An 18,872-nucleotide genomic window follows, 5' to 3' on the forward strand; every position below is an offset into this window, starting at 1 on the left:
TTATATATGCTATACTAAAACTACACTAAAGAGAAAGGATACATCAGAAGGCCTAACAAGAATGAATAATAAAAACCCGCGACTGACTCCTCAGAGTCTGACACAGCTGGCTGTGATTGCTCATTAAGAAAACACAATTCCTATGGAACCAATCAAACAATCACCTAGCACATTTCAAAGCAGCAAAACAGGAGAAGCAAATAACATAATACTGTTTTTCATTCTTTTCTGAGGCTTCTCAGCTTCCCGGGAGATGAAATCCTGGCGAAGGGATTTTTCAGAAAATACCACAGTGACAGGTGACCCGTGTGGCCTGGGGCAGAGCTGCCAGAGCAGCTCGGTGCCGGGACTCTGGCAGGAGCTGATCTCCAGAGAAACAAACGCCTTGTCCAAGGGCTCTGGTGTGGCGGCCCAGCTCCCTGCCGGGCTGGGAGAATTCCCTGCCGGGCCGGGTGAATTCCCTGCCGGGCCGGGGGCATTCCCTGCCGGGATGAGTGAATTCCCTGCCGGACTGGGCGAATTCCCTGCCGGGATGAGCGAATTCCCTGCCGGGCCGGGCGCTGCCCGCGCTGTCCCGGGGGTGCAGGGGACGGCACAGGCGGGGACAGGGCAGGGCTGTGCTGGGGCTGGCAGCAGCAGGGCGCTGCGGGGCTCGGTGCGGAGCCCAGGGCAGGACAGGACGGGCGCTCCTGGCAGGGGCAGCGCTGGGCGCGGTGCCCGCAGCTTTGCTGCTGTGCCTCGCTGCTGGCTACCGAGTGCCAGCGTCCAAACTCATTTCCCGCACGAAGATTTCCATAACGGCTGGAAAGGGGCAGGAAAGAGACACGGATAATTCCCTCTGGCCCGCAGCACTCCATGGGTTGTGCTGTCCTGTAAATCCCTTGTCTCGATGAGGAAATCCCACCAGCCACAGCCACCAGTGGCACTGAAGTCAACAGTGTTGTGGCAAATTATCTAAACTCTCTTACTAATGATAAGAGAAGTAATAATCCTCCTACAGGACTAATTACAGCCACAGAAATTGTGGTAATGAAAAGAGCTCCCTTTGCCAGCATTCGAAAAGTTACAATTTACATGAACTAAGAGGCTTATGTAAATAATTATTCTATTTTGTACATGGCTCTCTGTGGCCCCATCTACTCTGATCGCAGTAAATCAGGGTGTAATTAATCACAGAGGATTAAATATTGCAGGACAAAGACTGGAAAATTTAGTAGAAGAAAAACTCTGGTTGGTTTTGACTCAAAATAAGCTTGGGTCATCTGTCCCAAAGGAGGTGACAGCTCTCCTTCCCACTGCCAGCTCCTCTTGCTGCTCTCAGAAATCAGTGTAATTCTTGTTTGAGTTTTGGGGTTGTGTTTTTTATTTCTTAAAGATTCTTTTAAAAAAATAGAGATCTTTATAAATCCTCACGTCCTTGTAGGGCTGTAAGCCCCAGAGTGTCTCAGAGATGTACTGGCCCTGAGCTGCAGCCTTGGGTCTCCCAGCCTGGATCACGCTGCTGACACGGGTTTCAGATCTCTCTGTTGTTCTTGTGGTGTTTGTTAGTGCAGATCTGAGGTCTCTGCTCCTCTCCAGCCTTTCAGCTTCCCCAAAAGATGGTGTGGTGGAGCAGGTGAGCACAGCACTGTGGTCCTTGTGGAGCCAGGAGACCTGCGGGGTGACATGTCCTCCATGCCAGGGGAGAGGTCTGTGTGTCTCAGAGAACCTGGAAATTAAATAAAATGGACATCAAACTGTAAAAAAAGACTTTAATTTAGCACTGGGGGCAAATAGATACCCAAAAGGCAAAGAAAAAGCAAAACAAATGTATTGCTTGGGATGTTGAAGTCAGTAATGTCTGTGTGAAAGACAGCCTGGTACAGAAACAGGGTGTTCCCTGTGTGAAAATCTCCAGAGCAATAAGGGAAGGGCTTTGGCTCGTTGGAGTCCTCACCGGCCTCTTCCCTCTCCCTGTGGCTCAGGCAGGTGGGTGCATGGCAGGTAAAGCTCCTGGAGCAGAGCTCGAAGGCTACAGAGGTGCTATGAAATAGAGCCTCTGCTCACAGCAGAAAAGAAAAACAAAAAAAAAAAAAAAAAAAAACCAAAACAAAAAAAAAACCAAAAAAAACCAAAAAAAAAACCAAAAAAAAAACCCCACAACCAAACAAAGATTAAAAAAAAAACACCCAGGAGAAAATAAGATTTAACTCTTTTAACATTCAAGACAACAATAATTCTGAACAGATGTATCAGTGACCAATTTCCTAGGATACATTTCTCACAGCAGGAGCTGTGAGGCATAAGCATACAAGCACTACTTGCCCTATGCTGAATCACAAAAAAGGCTGTCAAAGAAGAAGGTAGATAATAAGCTCTGGAAACGAGGAAAAAGCTTAATGACTTTTTCTCATCTCTGTTTTCAAGGCCTGTTAAGGCTCCTGGGATGTGCTAAAAGCCAGAGAGGTCCCTGTGCTCTGCACTTTAACAGACATTCCCAGAATTTTCTTTTTCTTTTTTTTTTTTTTTTTTTTTTTTTTTTTTTTTTTTTTCCAGAACTGGGCAAGAGGAAATGCAGGGGAGTCTCTCAGCCATCAGAAGCTGCCCTGCTGCCACAGCTGTGGGTGCCCTGAGAGAGCACAGCTGGCTCCTGGCCACTGCCTGTGGAGTGATTCCCTAAAAAGCCCCCCAGCTGCCAGCTGCCCAAGGTTTAGCAGATTACCAGATCCCCCACTCACCTCTCTGCACTCCTGGCTCCAAAACCCAGGTGAACAAGCTGAGCCTGGTGTCCGCTACCCCTGTCCCCTCTGAAGGGTGCACAAGTGCCACAGCAAAGGCCATGAGGGAGGGATGAACAACCAGGGTGTCCTGGGATATTCAGCTGCACACAGCCAGACCCCCAGAATAATTCTGGACCTCCTGGATTATTCAGCTTTGTTTTGCCCAGCTGCAAGTACTTAAAATGTCCTCAGCAGTTCTAAGTGATGTCCCAGTCCCAGGTCCCTGCTGCACCGTGGGTCCTGCTGCCACCAGAGCAGCCTGAATTTGAGATGCCATCCTCACTGCTTTCTAAATAATCAGCTCAAATGGTCAAAATAGAAGCCTGAATTACGCCACAGCTTGGTGTTATTCACACCTGATTCTTGTGGTATTGAGGGGCCATCTGCCAAACAGACCTTAACACCACAAATAAACCCATTTCCTCTCTTTGTCTGCATTAAAAATAATTTGAGCATCAGTTTTCCCAGCCAAATTTAACACTGGTGTCAGCAAAGCAGTCTAACTGAAGGTACCAAAGCCGAGGATCAGCGCCAGCAGACACAGCCTTGCTCACAGGGGGCTGCTTGGGCTCTGTTCTGGCTTACCTTGGTGATGCCAGTGTCTTCAGAACTGGCAATTTCAAACCCCAAGTTGTTTCAGGCAGGAATTACTTTTACTATGCAGGTGGAGCACCTAAAAGCAGCCTGGAACTTGCTTAGGACTTGAGGTGCTCCTGCACTGGAACAGGGGCCTGCCTGGAGGCTTGAGGCTGTGAGAGCTGCAAGTGCTCAAATGTCAAGAGGAAATATCACTGTCATGAACATCTGCCCACACGGTGTGGGGCTAATCTGAATTTTGGAGTGCAAGCTCTTGCACTTCCAAACTGTCTTATCTGGAAATGATGCTACAAAGTTTAAAAATGACCTTTAGACACCTAGTTCAGACACCATTTCCCCCTGACTATAACATTCTGGTCACCTCGGGTGTTATAGCATCCAGCAGGGTGATAAGAAAAATAGTATTAAGTCCTGGCAGAGCCACTGCAAATTGGCTGTGAGCAAAATGGAGATTGATCACTGTTTAGAGAAAAAGCAACACAGTGATCTGCAATCAGGAAAGCAAATCAAGTAGAGATTTCCTGAGATAAAAGGCTTACAGTGAAATTGATGTAACTGAATGGAAGAGAAAGGAGGAACCATGACTGGTTTCATTAAACACATAAGCAAGGTGAGCAAATAATTTCTTCCTTGCTCCCTGTTTCTTTCTCTGAGAGGACATGGTTTTGCTTGGATTTACTGGTCCTGGGTATTTCTGTTTGAGGATCTACATCTGTCTGGCTGATAAATTGTCACTGAGGGTTTATGTTGGTGTGAGAGGGACCAGAACACAGCCATGGGGCAGCAGCTCACAGGTGGGGGTGTGGGGGCAGGAAGGCTTGGGCAGGGTGGGTGCTGCAGGTGCCTGGCCCAGCTCCCCATCCTGCTGTGCCCAGAGCCCCCCTCTGTTCTCACCCCAGCTCATTCACTGCTCCAGCCCCTCAGCACAGGGGACAGAAGGAAATTCCCCCTGTGTGCTGGTGGGGATCCCTGAACACACACAGGGCTGAGGTGGGTAGTTGTGTGCTCACAGCATCCTCCTTGCTGTGGCACCGAAGGGTTAATGGGAACGGTGTTCAGGCACCCCAGCACTTCAACAAACCAACAGAGAACTCTGTCACCTTGCAGCAAACTGGGAAATTGCTTTCAAATGTAATGGAAATAAGTCATGGAAGGTTACTTCCTGTGCTTGCAAGTTTTTTAAACCTAGGGGTCTAGGAGCAACATCTCATTTGTGTCCTATGGCTTCTGGTAATACCAGCAGAAGAGGCTGATTTTCCCCTGACCTTTTACTTCAAGGAGGAAAGGAGAACTACCAGATGAGAGGTTTCCTCTGTGTGTGGGACACACCATACTGTGCTCAAGGCCATGGTGAGTAGAGTCACTGACATCTCAGTTGAAATGCCAAAAAGATACTGATGCAGTGAGAGAAATAATGCTCATTTTAGGAGCTGCTGGGATGAAGCAATAGCCTGAAGTCACATAAGCAACTTAGAGCAGCACACGTGTCCCCAGAGGCTCCTGCCCAGCGTGGCCCAAAGGGTCACAGCCTGCTCTCATTGCATTGGAGGGTGACTTTGGGCAGTGTATTTCAGGCAGCACCAGCAGCAGATTCACTCAGGAGCCTCAGGGTCCAGGTGGGGCTTTCTCAGAGCCTGCTCTGTGTGCAGCAGTGGTGCCAGGCACAGCAGATGGAGACTCCCAGCACATAACCCCAAAACAATTTCTCTCAGGTGGGGAGCATTGGTGTGCTGGGAGAGGGGCTTGTGGGAAATGGAAAGATAGAAACTTCCACAGACACAGGAGGGTTTGATCTGTAGACTTGGAAGAAGCTTGGATTGATGTAAAAATAAAGTACAAAGACATTAAGCACAAAAATCATAAATTTATGTTTCTACAGTTGTAAGTAAGAATATGCCTTAACTAAGTGAGAAACTGCATTGATGAGATGGTGAAGGATTTACAGTGTAGGGGTGTGGTTGTATAGAGCAAGAGTTTTGATGTTATAATAGCAGCATTTGTGTGTACGTGTACTAACAGCCCATTGGATAACAGTATCCACAGTGCAGTAGAAGTGAGTAAAGGTGATGGGTTAGAAATGCAAAATAACCCTGTGGCAACTGTCCATTGGATCAGACAGTTCTATATTGCCTTGTAACAAAGAACTTGTGACTACTTCGAGCTGTGGCTGACTGCTTGCTCTCATAAATCTCATGGCCTCTGAGACTGATGTTTATCTGAGCCATAAATCGTTCTCAGCCCAAAAATGATCCCACCCCTTCATTAAAAAGCAGTGGCAATGATAGGGGCTCAGTGCTCTAACCCATCCCAGGGCTCTGGAAGTAGCTGCACAAGTTGGTCCCATCACTGTGCTCCAGGTCAGGAGATACCTGTGCTGCTCCTTAAGGACCAACCTCCCACAGGAGGTCTTTTCTTCTCCAAAACAACCAATACTGCCATAAATGAGTATTTTAAACCACTGCAAGTATTTCAGCCACTGAAGCTAGGGAGAGGTAAAGGGCAGGGACCTAGATAAGAGTAAAGGGGCTGCTGTCACTATTGCAGCCACAAAGCTTGGGCAGGTTTAGGTGTCCCTGACCAGCACCAAGGGAAGCCCTGCCCTAAAGAGGCACGAGAAGGTGCAGGGTTATTTATGTGCAGGCTCAGGGGCCCTATCAGTGACACCTGGAATCTGTACTGCAGTCAGATATTTGTACAAAGGGGCTGTGGGGAAATTTGCTATCAGGCTGTGGTGATAAAGGCTATCACACAGGAGAAGAGTACTGGAGCAAAGCAGACACAGAGCCAGGCACCAAATGAACTTGGCAGTGAAATGGGGTCCAGCACAGCTTTATGGGGTTCTTGTTTTCCCTTCCTCATGTGCTCCCTGATGAGCTCACTGTCCTGCACAGCCCCTGCTCACTCACTGCTGGGAAGGGGAGCAGCCACTGCCGCCACATGGGGTCTTCTTGGGCCAATTTTCCCACCCAAATGTTGGGGTTTTATTTTCCTAGGCAGCAGGGAGGTCTGGAAGTGGGAGGCCCATGGGAAGCCTGTATTTGCTGGCAGAGCTGTCAGGGTTCTGGGCAAAAGGGTGTGTCTGGCACGAGGCCAGGGAGTGGAAGTGTCGTGCTATGTCAGTTCCTTACCTTTGATGAGTGGTTTGATAACAGAGTGATTAAGTAAGAGTAAAAATGCCTTGATGTAAATCAGTGGCTCTCCACTGGTGCACAACTTCACACAAGTTTTAACTGTGAGATGCCGAAAGCCAAGATTTCCAAGCTCAAAATTAAATTCCAGTGTCAGAAGCTGGAGCTGACCTTACCAAACCACATTTTCCCTGCTTCCTGTCCATGCAAGTGAGAAATATGCACATCTCACACACATGTTCTTCAGCCAAGTTCATGTTCTTTGCTCTTCTGTTTTATTCTCTGAGCACAGTGTGTCAGCACAGCCCTGCAAAGGAAAGGTTAAGATAGATGTATTTTTTATAGATATCTATAGATATGCTTATATGCCTCCCTGGCCTGAAAAGCAAAGCAAATGTGACCAACTTACTGTTTTACTCCACAAGGCAGCCTTGCAAAGGTTACCACTCCATCCCATCACTGACATTTTACATTTTCTACAACTGCACAGGCAGATCTGTGGCTCACACCACCCGGCAGGATCAGGGTGGTGTCATTGCTTTCAGCCCTGTCACTCCAGTGGCACAATGTTATTATGCTGATGCTCTGTAGCTTGCACAGGAAGGCAAAACCCATTTGTTATCGTGAGCTGGTTGCCCTCTGTCCCCAGTCCTTTGGTGCTATTGACAGATCTTGTCAAAATCACTATTGCTAAATTTCCATTTATGAAAGTTATTATTAAAATGGAAATTTTTAATTTCCATTTATTAAAGTTATTATTAAATTTCTAAATTTGCATTAGTTTCAGGAAACGGAAAGAGTCTGATGTAACTGGGAATTTTTGGTACAGACTCATCATCACCTTTTCAAATTAGGTGAGACCTACTTGAATCTAATTTATCACCTCTCCTCTGCCAGGTTATTTCTAGTTTTTAACTGATGGGGTAATTTTCCTTCTGAAAAGTGGATGTTTATGGAGCACTCTCCCTCCCTGTACCCTCTGATGGCTGTCCTGCCTCCTGCAGCAAAAGTTTCCCAGTTTAAAAACCTCTGAGCTAAACTGCTTGTCTTCATCCACATTTATGAGAAACCAAATGGAATGGGGTTTAGAAGGCAAGTGGAAAAATAAGCAGGAGGAAGAAGGGTGATGAATCCAGTGAGTTTTAGGAACATTTTTATTTCAGGAAACCAGCATACACACATTTCAGCCTAGCCTGTGCTAGTAATGCCTAGAATACTGAGAGCAAAGCAGTTCTATAGGCAAGTCCAAAAGTATAAGCAAAAGCCTCTAACACTCATAAGTACTACATTGCAGAAGTGATGCTTCTGCAGGCTGACAGTGCCTCTGTCCAAATGCAGAAGTGGGGAGGATAACTACAAGCAAATTACAGACTTCTGGTGAAAGCCAAGGATAAATTGATTTGCTCTCCTGGGACCAGACAAGGTCAGAGCATGGGTTACAATTACTAGACCTACTTCCACTCTCCTCTGTTGCTTTCCATTAGCAAACCCTTTTTCTTTTTTCTTTTTTTTTAGTGTTTTATGGTTGAGGGAGAGTAATAAAAAAAGCTGGTGGAGCTCTTGAAGCATTAGATGTCTTCACTCAAACACAGGGCACTCAGAAACAAAATTATTCTTAGAGAGGGGAGAGAGAGAGAGAGCAAAAGGGAGTTTTTCATCTCAGGAAATCAATGATAAGAGTCTTTAGCATCAACATAACGAGTCTGGATAGGCTGGAGTGCAGCCTGAAGAGCACTGAGGATTTGGTCCATTATGGCCTGGTCATATATAAAATAATTCCAAACCTGAGATGTATTTGTACAGCATTGCACAGGTGGGTATTGCTGCAGCCCACCCTGAACAAAGCATGGATGGCTGTGCAAACACTGCCATCCTTAGCCCATCTTTGTTTTCCTCCTTCTTGGACATATGAAAGTAAACTGTAAATAAATTAAGCTTTGAATTTAGAATATGAATGAAGGTGAAGACCTTCCAAACCCAAATGATTGCATAATGAAGTGACCTTTCAAACTGATTATATAAGAAAGAGATGACTGAGGGAGGGGAAGGGGAAAAAACCCCAAACCAAGTTTAAGAATGTTTTTGCCTTGCTGTCATGGCAAAGGTGGTACCTTCAAAGGTTGCCCAGGCTGGCTTGTGAAGGTTTGAGGCATCCCATGTAGGTGTTGCCCCTGTTTCACACCACAACCAAACCCACTTTGTTTAGTCCTGCTTAGTATACTGTATCTTAGCAAACACAAACAGATGTAATCTGTACCAGTTTAGAATCTTGAGATTTGGTAGAAGAGAGGTAAGAAATGCCAGGTGCTCAGGCAGACCCAGCATGAGCAGCCTTCTCCTGTCTTCCATGGGGGATGAATCCTCCTGTCCCGCTGGACACTGCTGCAGGCAGGTGCCACTGTCACAGCCTGATTTCCCCAGTGCTGCTTGGCTGCCACCATCCCAGAGGTCCTCTGCTCCCTGTCTCTGTGTTCCCTGGCCCTTTCCAGTGGTGGAGCTCATCAGTCCAGACAGTCTGGCCAGCCTGTATCCATCCCTGTCCCACATCCATGGTCTTCTCTCCCCAGCCACCTCACCCTCCTAGCTTACATCCCTCTTTGGGGCTCTTTCCTAGATCACCACCTCCAAATCAGCTGGAACTCCACAGCCTGTGTTCCATCTCCTTCTGACACCGGCAGTTTTTAGTCCCCACCATCAACTGCAGCCCCTGCAGATCGTGGTGGCACAAAGTAATTTTCCAGTGCTGCTCATCTCCTCACATTTTACAGCCCGGCCTGCCGTGAGCTGACACTTGTGCTGTGCTCTTCCCTTCAACACTGCTGTGTCCCTCAAATGTCACCCTCCAGGAAAGGCAGGAAAGAGCACCCAGAGAGCTGCAGCACAGTCAGTCCCTGCGATTCCTTCAGCTGAGGAGGAATGACTCCATACCCTTGGAAAAGCAGCCTGGCAGAGGAGACCCTGGGCTCCAGGAGGAAATAAAGCTGATGGAGAGCCAGCAGTGTGCACAGCAGCAGGGAGAGGGAACAGCAGCTGGGGCTGCCTGGGAAGGACCACTGCCAGCAGCTCAGGGGAGGTGAATTCTGCCCCTCTGCCCAGCACTGCTGAGACTGTACCCAGTACCAGAAAGAGCTGGACTTACTGGAGCAGGTCTAGAGAAAGGCCACAAAGATGACTAAGTTACTGGAATATCTCTTGTATGAGGAGAGGCTGAAAGAGCTGGGATTATTCAGCCTGGACAAGTCTCTCAAGGATCTGATCCATGTATATAAACACCTAGTGGCAGGGAGTAAACTTTTTTTATATTTAAACAGACTTTCCTATATTTATTTCAGTTTGTACCTTTTGCCTCCTGCCCTCTCCCTGACACTGCTGAGAGGGCAAGAGGCAAAAGGCACAGACTGAAATATAGGAAAGTCTGTTAAAACATAAAAAAAATTAGGCTCAGAATGATCAAGCACTAGAACAGGTTGCCCAGAGAATGTGTGGAGCTACCCCTCAAATTATTCAGAACCAAACTGGACACAGCCTCAGACAATGGCTCTGAGCAAAGGGTTGGTGGAAACCTTTTTGATGGAAGGAGGTTCCTTCCAGCCCCAGTGGTTGTGAACAAGGCCATCACCGTGGGCTCTAACTCAAAAATAACTCAAGCATCAGTCTGTCTGGGGAATGCAGCTGCACCTACACAGGCAAACAGCTCCCACCTTTTCTTTGTGTCTCTCTTCACACAGGTCTTTCCTGTCCCTAAACATCTGCAGTGACCCTCCTGCCCCTCTTTCACACTGTGATCCAAAGAGCCATTGCAGCATTTCATGTCACCCTGCTTCCCTGCCCCCCTCCTCCACAGCACCTCTCAAGTGCCAGATGCTATCCAAGGGTCTTATCAGCCTGTGGTTCTGAGGTATCTGACGTGGCTCCTGCCTTGCACACTGGCTGTTCCTCCCGTGACAGGCACACCCAGGACTCTGGATGCCTGTTTGCCTCCTGAGGGCTGTGATCAGCACGCACATCTCTGTGGTTATGGGATGGCTGCGAGCTGCAGAAGCCTTGTGGTGGGACACAGAGTGGGCCTTATCTTCAGGATCCTGTGCCTGGAGCTCTGCCCTGCACAGCCCCGTTTGGCAGCTGGGCTGCAGCGCTTCCTTTGCCCGGTGCCACCCAGTGCTCCTGAGCCAGGCACCTGCGGGCATCCTGCCACCCTTCACTCACCTCGGCAGTGCCCGAGCTCCAGCCAGCTTCCTCCTGTCTCTCACAGCTCCCCCAGCCAGCACGGAGCACATCGTGCTGACTAAAGAGCAGCCAACCACCAGTGCATCCCTGCAACACAGCAGTGCAGCAGCTGGCCAGGTGCCAAGGCTGAGTGCAGTGAAGCAGCCCCCACTAGCAGCTAATTACTGACACCAATTAACAGCCCATTACTGAGCCCTTTGGGACTTACAGCTCTGCCTGTCCCCTCCACTTCTGTTAATGCAGACGGACAAGCGAGGCTCTTTGCCACCCATGTGAGATGCTGAGGCCTTGGCTTAGGTGGCAGATGAAGCTCCCCGATGGTTTGGCTGTACCTGTGCTCAAACAGGGCTGCAGGCCAGAGCCCTAATGCTGCCCCCATCATGACCCTCTCCTGCTCCATCCATGCCCCAGGCACCAAACCCCACCATTTGAGTGCAGCTTTGAGGAGGCTGGGAAGGCTTTCCTACACTGGGTGCCAAGCTGATCCCTGTGCCCACCTCCATGTCCAGAGCTGTGCAAGCACAACTCAACACTCAGGTGTACCATGAGCTGCATGGGGCCATCCAGACAGCTATTGCATGTTCCTGGCTTTACTTATCTTAGACTTCAGCACTAGTGGGCATTTCAAATCCCCACTTGCTGACCACCTCTTAGCCATAGAACACCCCCTTCCAGCAACTGCAGAGTGGTGAGGTGCCAGAGCTCACTGTAAAGTAGTGCTACCATTGATTTGGCCAGAAGGTTGGCATTTGAAACCTAACTGATGTGAAATCTGCTCTTACGCGGCAGGAGGAGGTGCTATGGAAACCCTCAAGTACCAGGGAGCTGCTGGTGCCGGGCCCCTGCCCTGCTCAGGCAGCCTGGGGCTGTGTGGCTGCACAGAGCCCGCGTGCCCTGCCTCGGGTGGCACCTGCTGCTGACTTTGGCACGTTAAATCTGCAGGTAACATCACTGTTTCCTCCTCTCTTGCTGGCTGAGAACTGCTGAGCGTGGTCCTGCTGTGCCTGGGGGGAGGCAGAGGAGGCTTTGAGTGTGGTTTCTGCTGGGCAGCGAGGGCCCTGCCAGGCAGGAGTCCCTGGGGTGGGCTGTGATCTCTGAGCCTTCCAGTTTCTGTTTCTTACTCCAAGGTATTCTCTGGGTACTTTACCTGGAATATCACAGCAGCTGAGAACTGGAAGTTAATTCATCCCAATATGGGAAACGAGTGATTCTAAGAGATTTTTTTTTGTCTAAGAGAACTCCTTCCAGCATCCATCAAAGCAGATCATGGTTAGGATGACCATATTACAGTTTTCAAGGGATGCAGTGATAGATGAGCCTGAAAGAACACACGTTTCAAAAAAGAAGAGAACAAACTGCTATGCCTTAGATCCTTGCATTTGAGAGAGGTGTGAACAGCAGCAGCAAGGGTGGAGCAGGCAGTTTGCAGTTTTCTTTATGTTATTTGGAAACAGAGAGGAACAGCTCCTCACTTCAGTACCATGGCAGGGCCCTCACCTGGGTCTCCTCTGCCATGGGGACAGTTTGCTGCTCACTCTTTCTGGCCATGCCTCCCCTCAGCCCAGCTCCTGCCCAGGGCAGGCCAGCAGTGCTGTGGGTACATTAAAACCTCTGGGAGGTACTGCCCTGCCCAGGTCTGCTCTCACACCCGTGCTGCATCATCACTGGGTATTTGCTGGGAGCCACCCATTCCATTTGTAGGAGTGCTGGTGACAGTCAGGGCTGTGGCCATGGAGGTGGCAGGTCTGAGGGCAGCTGATGCACAAGATGCGGTGCTGTACCTGACTTCACCCCCATTTTCCTTCTTGCTCTCCCTCTGCTCAGTTCCAGGTTCCTTCCCTCACCCACCAGGGCTCCCATGTTGTCCTTAGCCACTTCATCCACCATATTCACCCTTTATTTCACCCACCATATTCACCCTTTATTTCACCCACCTTATTCACCCCTCAGCACTCCCACTCCTTCACCCTTCCAACCTGAAGCCAAAACCAGTAGAACTGACAGAACACCTTTTGCTCACGGGTTGTGCTGAGCTTTAGTTTTGGTTGCTGCAATCCCTGCCTAGCTCAACACCAAGCTAAGGGTAATTTTACATCATCTGCTCAGCCTGGCTTAAGGAATTAGTGTTCACATTGTCACAGGATGTGCCTGTGGGGGTCTTCTGAGTGCCGTGTTGCCTCTTGCCCACACACAGGCTCCCCACTTTTAAGCTCTCCCAGAAGGAAGGAGAAGAATTTTTCATGCAAGACTTCCCCTTCAGTGCAGCTGCTTTTCTGCTGGAAAAAAAACATTGGATGCAGCCACCACAGTGCTGCTACAATATCCCCTGTGCCTTCAGCCTCTGCCTTGCATCTCTTCCTCCAGCCTCTCTGTTCAGGGTCTGGCAGAAGCCTCCTGCTTCTTGAGCTGCTGGAGGAAACAAATCCAGCCCAGGCCTTCCTCCCCAGATGGTCACCAGCCTCTGGGCTGGGGGACAGCTGCTGACCAGCTCTCCCCAGCCTGTGGTAGGGACAGCAGGACTATACAGTACTGGTGACCTTGTCTGTTAAGCCCCAGCCTATTGCTGGTCTCCCAGCAGCAGCAAGATGCTGTTTCACAGCTGTCTCCATCCTTTTGTCACAGCTGTAAGTTGCTGTCTAGCCCCTCTGATGCTGCAGACATTCCATCTGCCCCACATGAAGCATTTTCAGCAGCCACAGGATATGCTAGCTAGTCAAGCTGAACCTCTTTAAAAATTTTTTTTCCTCACTCATACCATATCAGTGCTTTTTGGACTGCTTTAAACCCTCTACTCGTTTCCTCCATCCTCCTCCCAGCTCTGGACTGCCCTGTGGACTGGAGCACTTGTGAGTCCTGCTGCTGGGGACTGCCCTGGGCCAGGTCTGCAGCTCCAAAGGCAGCGCTGGCCAGAGCCCTTTGCTGCTGCAGAGCCCAGCAGTGTGGTTTGCCTGTGCTGCACCTCTGCAGAGGCTGCTGCAGGCACTGCAGACCAGCACTGCTGCAGGCACTGCACCCCATGGCAGTGAAAAGAAACCTGGGCAGCTGTCAGACTTCAGCCATAATCAGGGACAGTTCCCTGCTGGTACTGTCCATAGTGCAGAGGGGTTTTCCTCAGGGGACAAGTGTCCCCTTTTCTGAAGGACGCAGGCAGTGAGCAGCAAGCCTCTGTTGGGAAAGCCAGGCCTGAGCATACAAGAACTGTGCAGCAGTGCCTGCATTCCATTAGTGTCTGCTATTGTCCAAGACACTTACACATCCCTCCAGAAACTGAGTTATTTGTGTATTTTTCAGTCACTTCAGGTCTGAATTCTGATTTGCAGGCAGTGCCCTCACCCACTGGCCACAAGGTCTGAATTGCTGGTGGGGGCAAATAACTGCTTAACCAAGGCAGAGGTGGTGTCCCTTCCCAGGACTCTGAAAGCTGCGAGATTTCACCAGATCCCTCCCCACTTCACTCGGTAAAAAGCTTATTTTACATTGAAAGGGGTTTGTTTGTTTGTTTTTTTTTCTGAAGTGAATTTAGATGCAAGCAGAAGTGACAGATACTGAGAATCACCGTTCAGAGAATTTTTCCATGTGCTTGTCACATGAAACCACTTTGCACAGGAAGGGCTCTGCTGAAAGATGATTTTTATCAGCCCATGAACTCACACTCTTCACACAACTAATACTCCTGCAAAGCATCTTGCAGCTAGTGTGACAGAGGCTCAGCAGCTACTCCTCACAAGATGGATTTCTGAGGGTGGCTGCCTGCCTACCTGGAGCAGGAGCGATCTGATTTCAGCCCTTAACAGCAAGCTCCCTGCTCTGCAGGGATTCCCTCTTCCAGGTGTGGCCTTCTGCTTTGCATCTCCTATTCTCTCCTGGAACGAATGGACTTAAAATCAGGTTAATCCTTCCATCCCCCATTCCCCTCCTGGCGAGGTGGAGAGCAGCATACCTCACTCTCTCCTTTAGGGTCTCCTTGGGAGTGCAGGAATGCAGATGCAGCTGTTTTCCTCAGCTTCCAGGAGCTGCTCCAGGTTCACAAGGCAGTGCAAAGGCTCAGAAACTTCCCAGCTAGAGCCAGAGCACAAGGCTTTCTATGAAGTGACATTTGCTACACACTCCCACTCCTTCACCCTTCCAACCTGAAGCCAAAACCAGTAGAATTGACAGAACACCTTTTGCTCACGGGTTGTGCTGAGCTTTAGTTTTGGTTGCTGCAATCCCTGCCTAGCTCAACACCAAGCTAAGAGTAATTTTACATCATCTGCTCAGCCTGGCTTAAGGAATTAGTGTTCACATAGCCATAGGATGTGCCCTCTACCTGTGGGGCTCTTCTGAGTGCAATGTTGCCTCCTGCCCTCACACACTTCAAGATCTCCCTATTTAATAAAGGCTGTCTGCCATGTCCTCCTGGAAATGTACCCTGAGACACTCATAAACTGAGTGGACATAAGCAAAGCTTGACAAAGGATGCCAAAGGATGACACAGGCTGACTGAGAAAGACAGCTCTGTAAAGTTCAAATTTTTAACCAAGGACATATGTACTTATATGTGCTTTTTTTAATAGCTACCAAGAGGTCTTACCATGTCTTTTCCTATTTCAGGTCTCAGAACATCATAGAACATCTGTACATCAGGAAAATGAATGTGTCCAACAACTGCAACACCACAAATCTAGAACTGCATCCCCATGTTCGCCTCATTGAATTTGCTCTGTATAGCCTCATTTTCTTTTTTGGAGCACTATTTAATGTCCTTGCCTTCTGGGTGTTCTCCTGCAAGATGAAGAAGTGGACAGAAACCAGGGTGTATGTAATGAATTTAGTCTTTGCAGATTTCTCTGTCATCTGCACCTTGCCTTCCATGGTTTATTTGCTCTGGAATAAGTCAGCCCAAGGGAAACTCTGCCAGTTTACAGAGACAATGTATTTTATCAACATGTTAGTGAGCATCTACATCATTTCATTCATCTCCATTGATCGATACATTGCCATAAAGCACCCTCTGAAAGCCAGGGCCTTCAGGTCCCCATCAAAGGCTGCCCTCCTCTGCGGGCTCCTGTGGGCCTTGGTGGTAGCCAGTGCCACCATCCAGCTCTGGCACAGACACGCAGCTCTCTGCTTGCAGACCTACACCCCCATGCCTGCTGCCCTCAGCCTACTGGCCATTTTCTTTGTTTTCACTCTCCCATTAGCAATCTTGACCTTTTGCTCCACAGAAGTCATCAGGAACCTCAAAAAACATCTGAACACGAATTCACCGGAGGAGAAATCGATCCAGAAAGCCGTACACATTATTTATGCAAATCTGATTGTATTTCTGATATGCTTTCTGCCAGCCTACCTCGGGCTGCTTGCCAGGTTCATCATGGAGAGCGTTGGAGCTCCCTGTTTCCTGCTCCGTGTCATGAAGAACTTCTCCTCCATGATGAGGTGCATTGCCACATCCAACTGCTGCCTCGATAGTGTCTGCTACTACTTTGTCACCAGGGAATTCCAGGAAGCCTTTCTACAGCCCAAAGCCAGCACTCAACAAGCAGAGGCAACCCACCCCTTGCAGACACAGACATGCTAAAGGAAAAAGGGGAACAAAACCCAACATCTGCAACACAAAGAGGAAATACAGCTTCAGGGCTATTGGGATAAATATTTCTCTTTTTATCTAGCAAGTTCTTTTTTAGGTTTAGAAATTTATACTCTATGTTCCCATTAAACAAACAGGTCACAGAGATGTGTAAAAGTGTTTCTTTGTAATCAGTTGTTGTTAACATGCCTCCATTCCACCCTGCAGCACCTACTTGTTACTATTACAGGAAGACAGGTGAGCCATGTACCTCTTTTAGTTCCTTCTGCAGCTAAAATCTATTGATCCTTCTTGCCAACATGTACAAATGTGTATATCATATTATACCTCATGGTGTATTTCAGGTTGTTTCCATTATTAAACTAATTCAGTTTATATTCATCCCATTCCTTTGGCAGTCTGGGCTGGGTGGCTGTTCAGATGGTTCTGGCATATTAAATACATGTCCCTACAAAACAGCCTGGGCTGTCCTGACCTCCTTCCCCTTCAACTCAACAGGTCAGACAGGTGTGAAGGAACACTTTTGGGATGAAAGCAATACTTGTTCAATGCCATAAAGGCACAAAGTCCAGATTGCAGAGCTGAGTCCTCCTGCCAGCTGCCCTCCAGCTGCCTGCTGAGCCCTGGCCCAGAGGCAGCTCCTTAGAGCAGCCATCCCTGCAGGGCTGTTCCTCCCACACACTGAAAGCCTTTCACTGCTGCCCTGGCTCTTGTCACCCTCGCACTGTCCTGCCCTGCCCTGTTTGTGCTGTGGCACCAGGCCGACCCCCAGGGCCACCACAGCTCGGGCTCACAGTAGCCCACTCCTGCTGGGTTTCCACAGCCTGCCCACACAGACACCCCTAACATTTCCATCACAGATGTGTGGTTTTCCATTAATCAGCAGCCTAGAAAAGTCAGGGGAGAGAGGAAGTGGATAAATGCTGCCTAGAACTGGGCTTCTTTCTTTCTGAATGCTGAAAAACCTCCAAAATGACGCTGAGCTTTGCCCAGCAATGCTCAGAGTGTTCCGTCAGACAGTGTGGGGGAGTCTTTCCTGCCCACAAACACATCTTCCCCTGTGACCTACACCTGCCCTCAGCCAGCCCACAGCTGATGCCCCACCTGCTGCTGTCACCTTTGAGAGCATGAGCTCCTGTGTTGGTTTTACAGGGCCTGGCTTTTGGTAGCAGGGGGTCCACAAAGGTGGCTCCTGTGAGAAGCTGCTGGAAGCTTCCACCGTGTCTGGCAGAGCCAGTGCCTGACGGCTCTGAGGATGGATGTGCTGCTGGCCAAGGCTGGGCCAATGAGGGACGTTGGTAACACCTCTGTGGTAACAGATTTAAGAAGAAAATCATAATAAAGGGGGACACAGCTTTTTCCAGCCAGAGAAAAGGAGAAGGTGAGAACATGTGAAGGAAACAACATGGAGACATCAAGGTCAGTGGAGAAGGAGGGGCAGGAGATGCTCCAGGGGCCAGAGCTAAGATTCCTCTGCAGCTGTGGTAAGAACATGGTGAGAGAGCTGTGCCCCTGCAGCCCCTGGGGACCTACGGGGGATGCAGAGATCCACCTGCAGCCCCTGGGAATCCACGGGGGATGCAGAGATCCACCCACAGCCCATGCCGGAGCGGGTGGATGCCTGGAGGAGGCTGTGCTCCAGTGGAAGACTCAGAGGAGAGGAGGCCCTGCTCCCAGGCTGGAGCAGCCTGTCCTCGGAGGACTGCACCCCATGCAGCAGTTTTGGGAGGGACTCACATAGCAGGAATTTTGGGAGGATGCTGCTCGAAAGTGGACTCAATTCTGGAGAAGTTCACAGAGAACTGTCTCTCCCATGGTCTCACAGAGAGAGAGAGAGTTTAAATAAGAGGTTTTAACCAGCAGAAGAAAATCTTGGTGATGAACTGACCAAAACCCCCACGGCCTGTCTCCCTGTGCTGTCAGTGGAAATGAGGGAGGGGTTGGGAGAAGAAAAGGTGTTTTAAGGGCTTACTTTACTTATTATCATTCTCGGATTTTGTTAGTAATAAACTCACTTTGTATCTCTAAGATGAACCTGTTGCCCTTGGAGTGTTTTCTCCCAGTCCTTATCTCAACTTAGGAACCCTTTGTCAAATGTTCCTCTCCTCTGCCCAGCTGTGGCAGGGGAGGGCGAGTGGGCAGCTCTCATGGGTGCCTGGCATTTGGCCAGTGTCAAACCATGACAGCGCCAAAGACAAGAATTAATGGGACAAATCCTGAGGGAGTCAGCCTGGCTCCTGTAAACTGGCTCACAGAGACGGGATTGCAACTGCTCTACCCGGTGGGCAGCAAAACCCATCCAGCTGTCTGTGGAACACCACTGGGCAGCTCCTGACCGTGCTCCCAGAGATTCCAGCCCCTCAGTGCCACCCTGGTGGCAGTGCCTGCCTTACCCGGCTTCCCAGCGGTGCCGACGGGCAGAGTCACGCTGCTGGCTGCTGAGCAGAGGCCGAGCCAGCCCGTTACACCTGTCACCGTGCAGGCGACAGCAGCACCGCTCCCTGGGCTGGCTGTCCCGCCTGTCCCCTCGGAAAGGTCCTGGGGCACCCTCTGCCACCGCAGCACAGGCTGCCCAGCCTCCCCGGGGAA

General features: G+C 49.4%; 2 long non-coding RNA genes across 2 annotated transcripts; one reads left to right on the forward strand and one right to left on the reverse strand.

The window, feature by feature from the left end:
• Nucleotides 1–812: 812 nt before the first annotated feature.
• LOC135309665 (uncharacterized) lies at nt 813–18,775 on the reverse strand. The gene is made up of 3 exons (XR_010369847.1): nt 18,677–18,775; nt 6,661–6,791; nt 813–1,708 (listed from the first exon to the last, which is right to left on the reverse strand). It is a non-coding gene; the product is annotated as an uncharacterized LOC135309665 (long non-coding RNA).
• On the forward strand, nt 14,562–16,664 carry LOC135309666 (uncharacterized). Its single transcript, XR_010369848.1, has 2 exons — nt 14,562–14,599; nt 15,305–16,664. It is a non-coding gene; the product is annotated as an uncharacterized LOC135309666 (long non-coding RNA).
• Nucleotides 18,776–18,872: the final 97 nt, after the last annotated feature.

Source organism: Passer domesticus, chromosome 11 (genome assembly GCF_036417665.1).
Source record: "Passer domesticus isolate bPasDom1 chromosome 11, bPasDom1.hap1, whole genome shotgun sequence".
Taxonomy (NCBI): Eukaryota; Metazoa; Chordata; class Aves; order Passeriformes; family Passeridae; genus Passer; species Passer domesticus.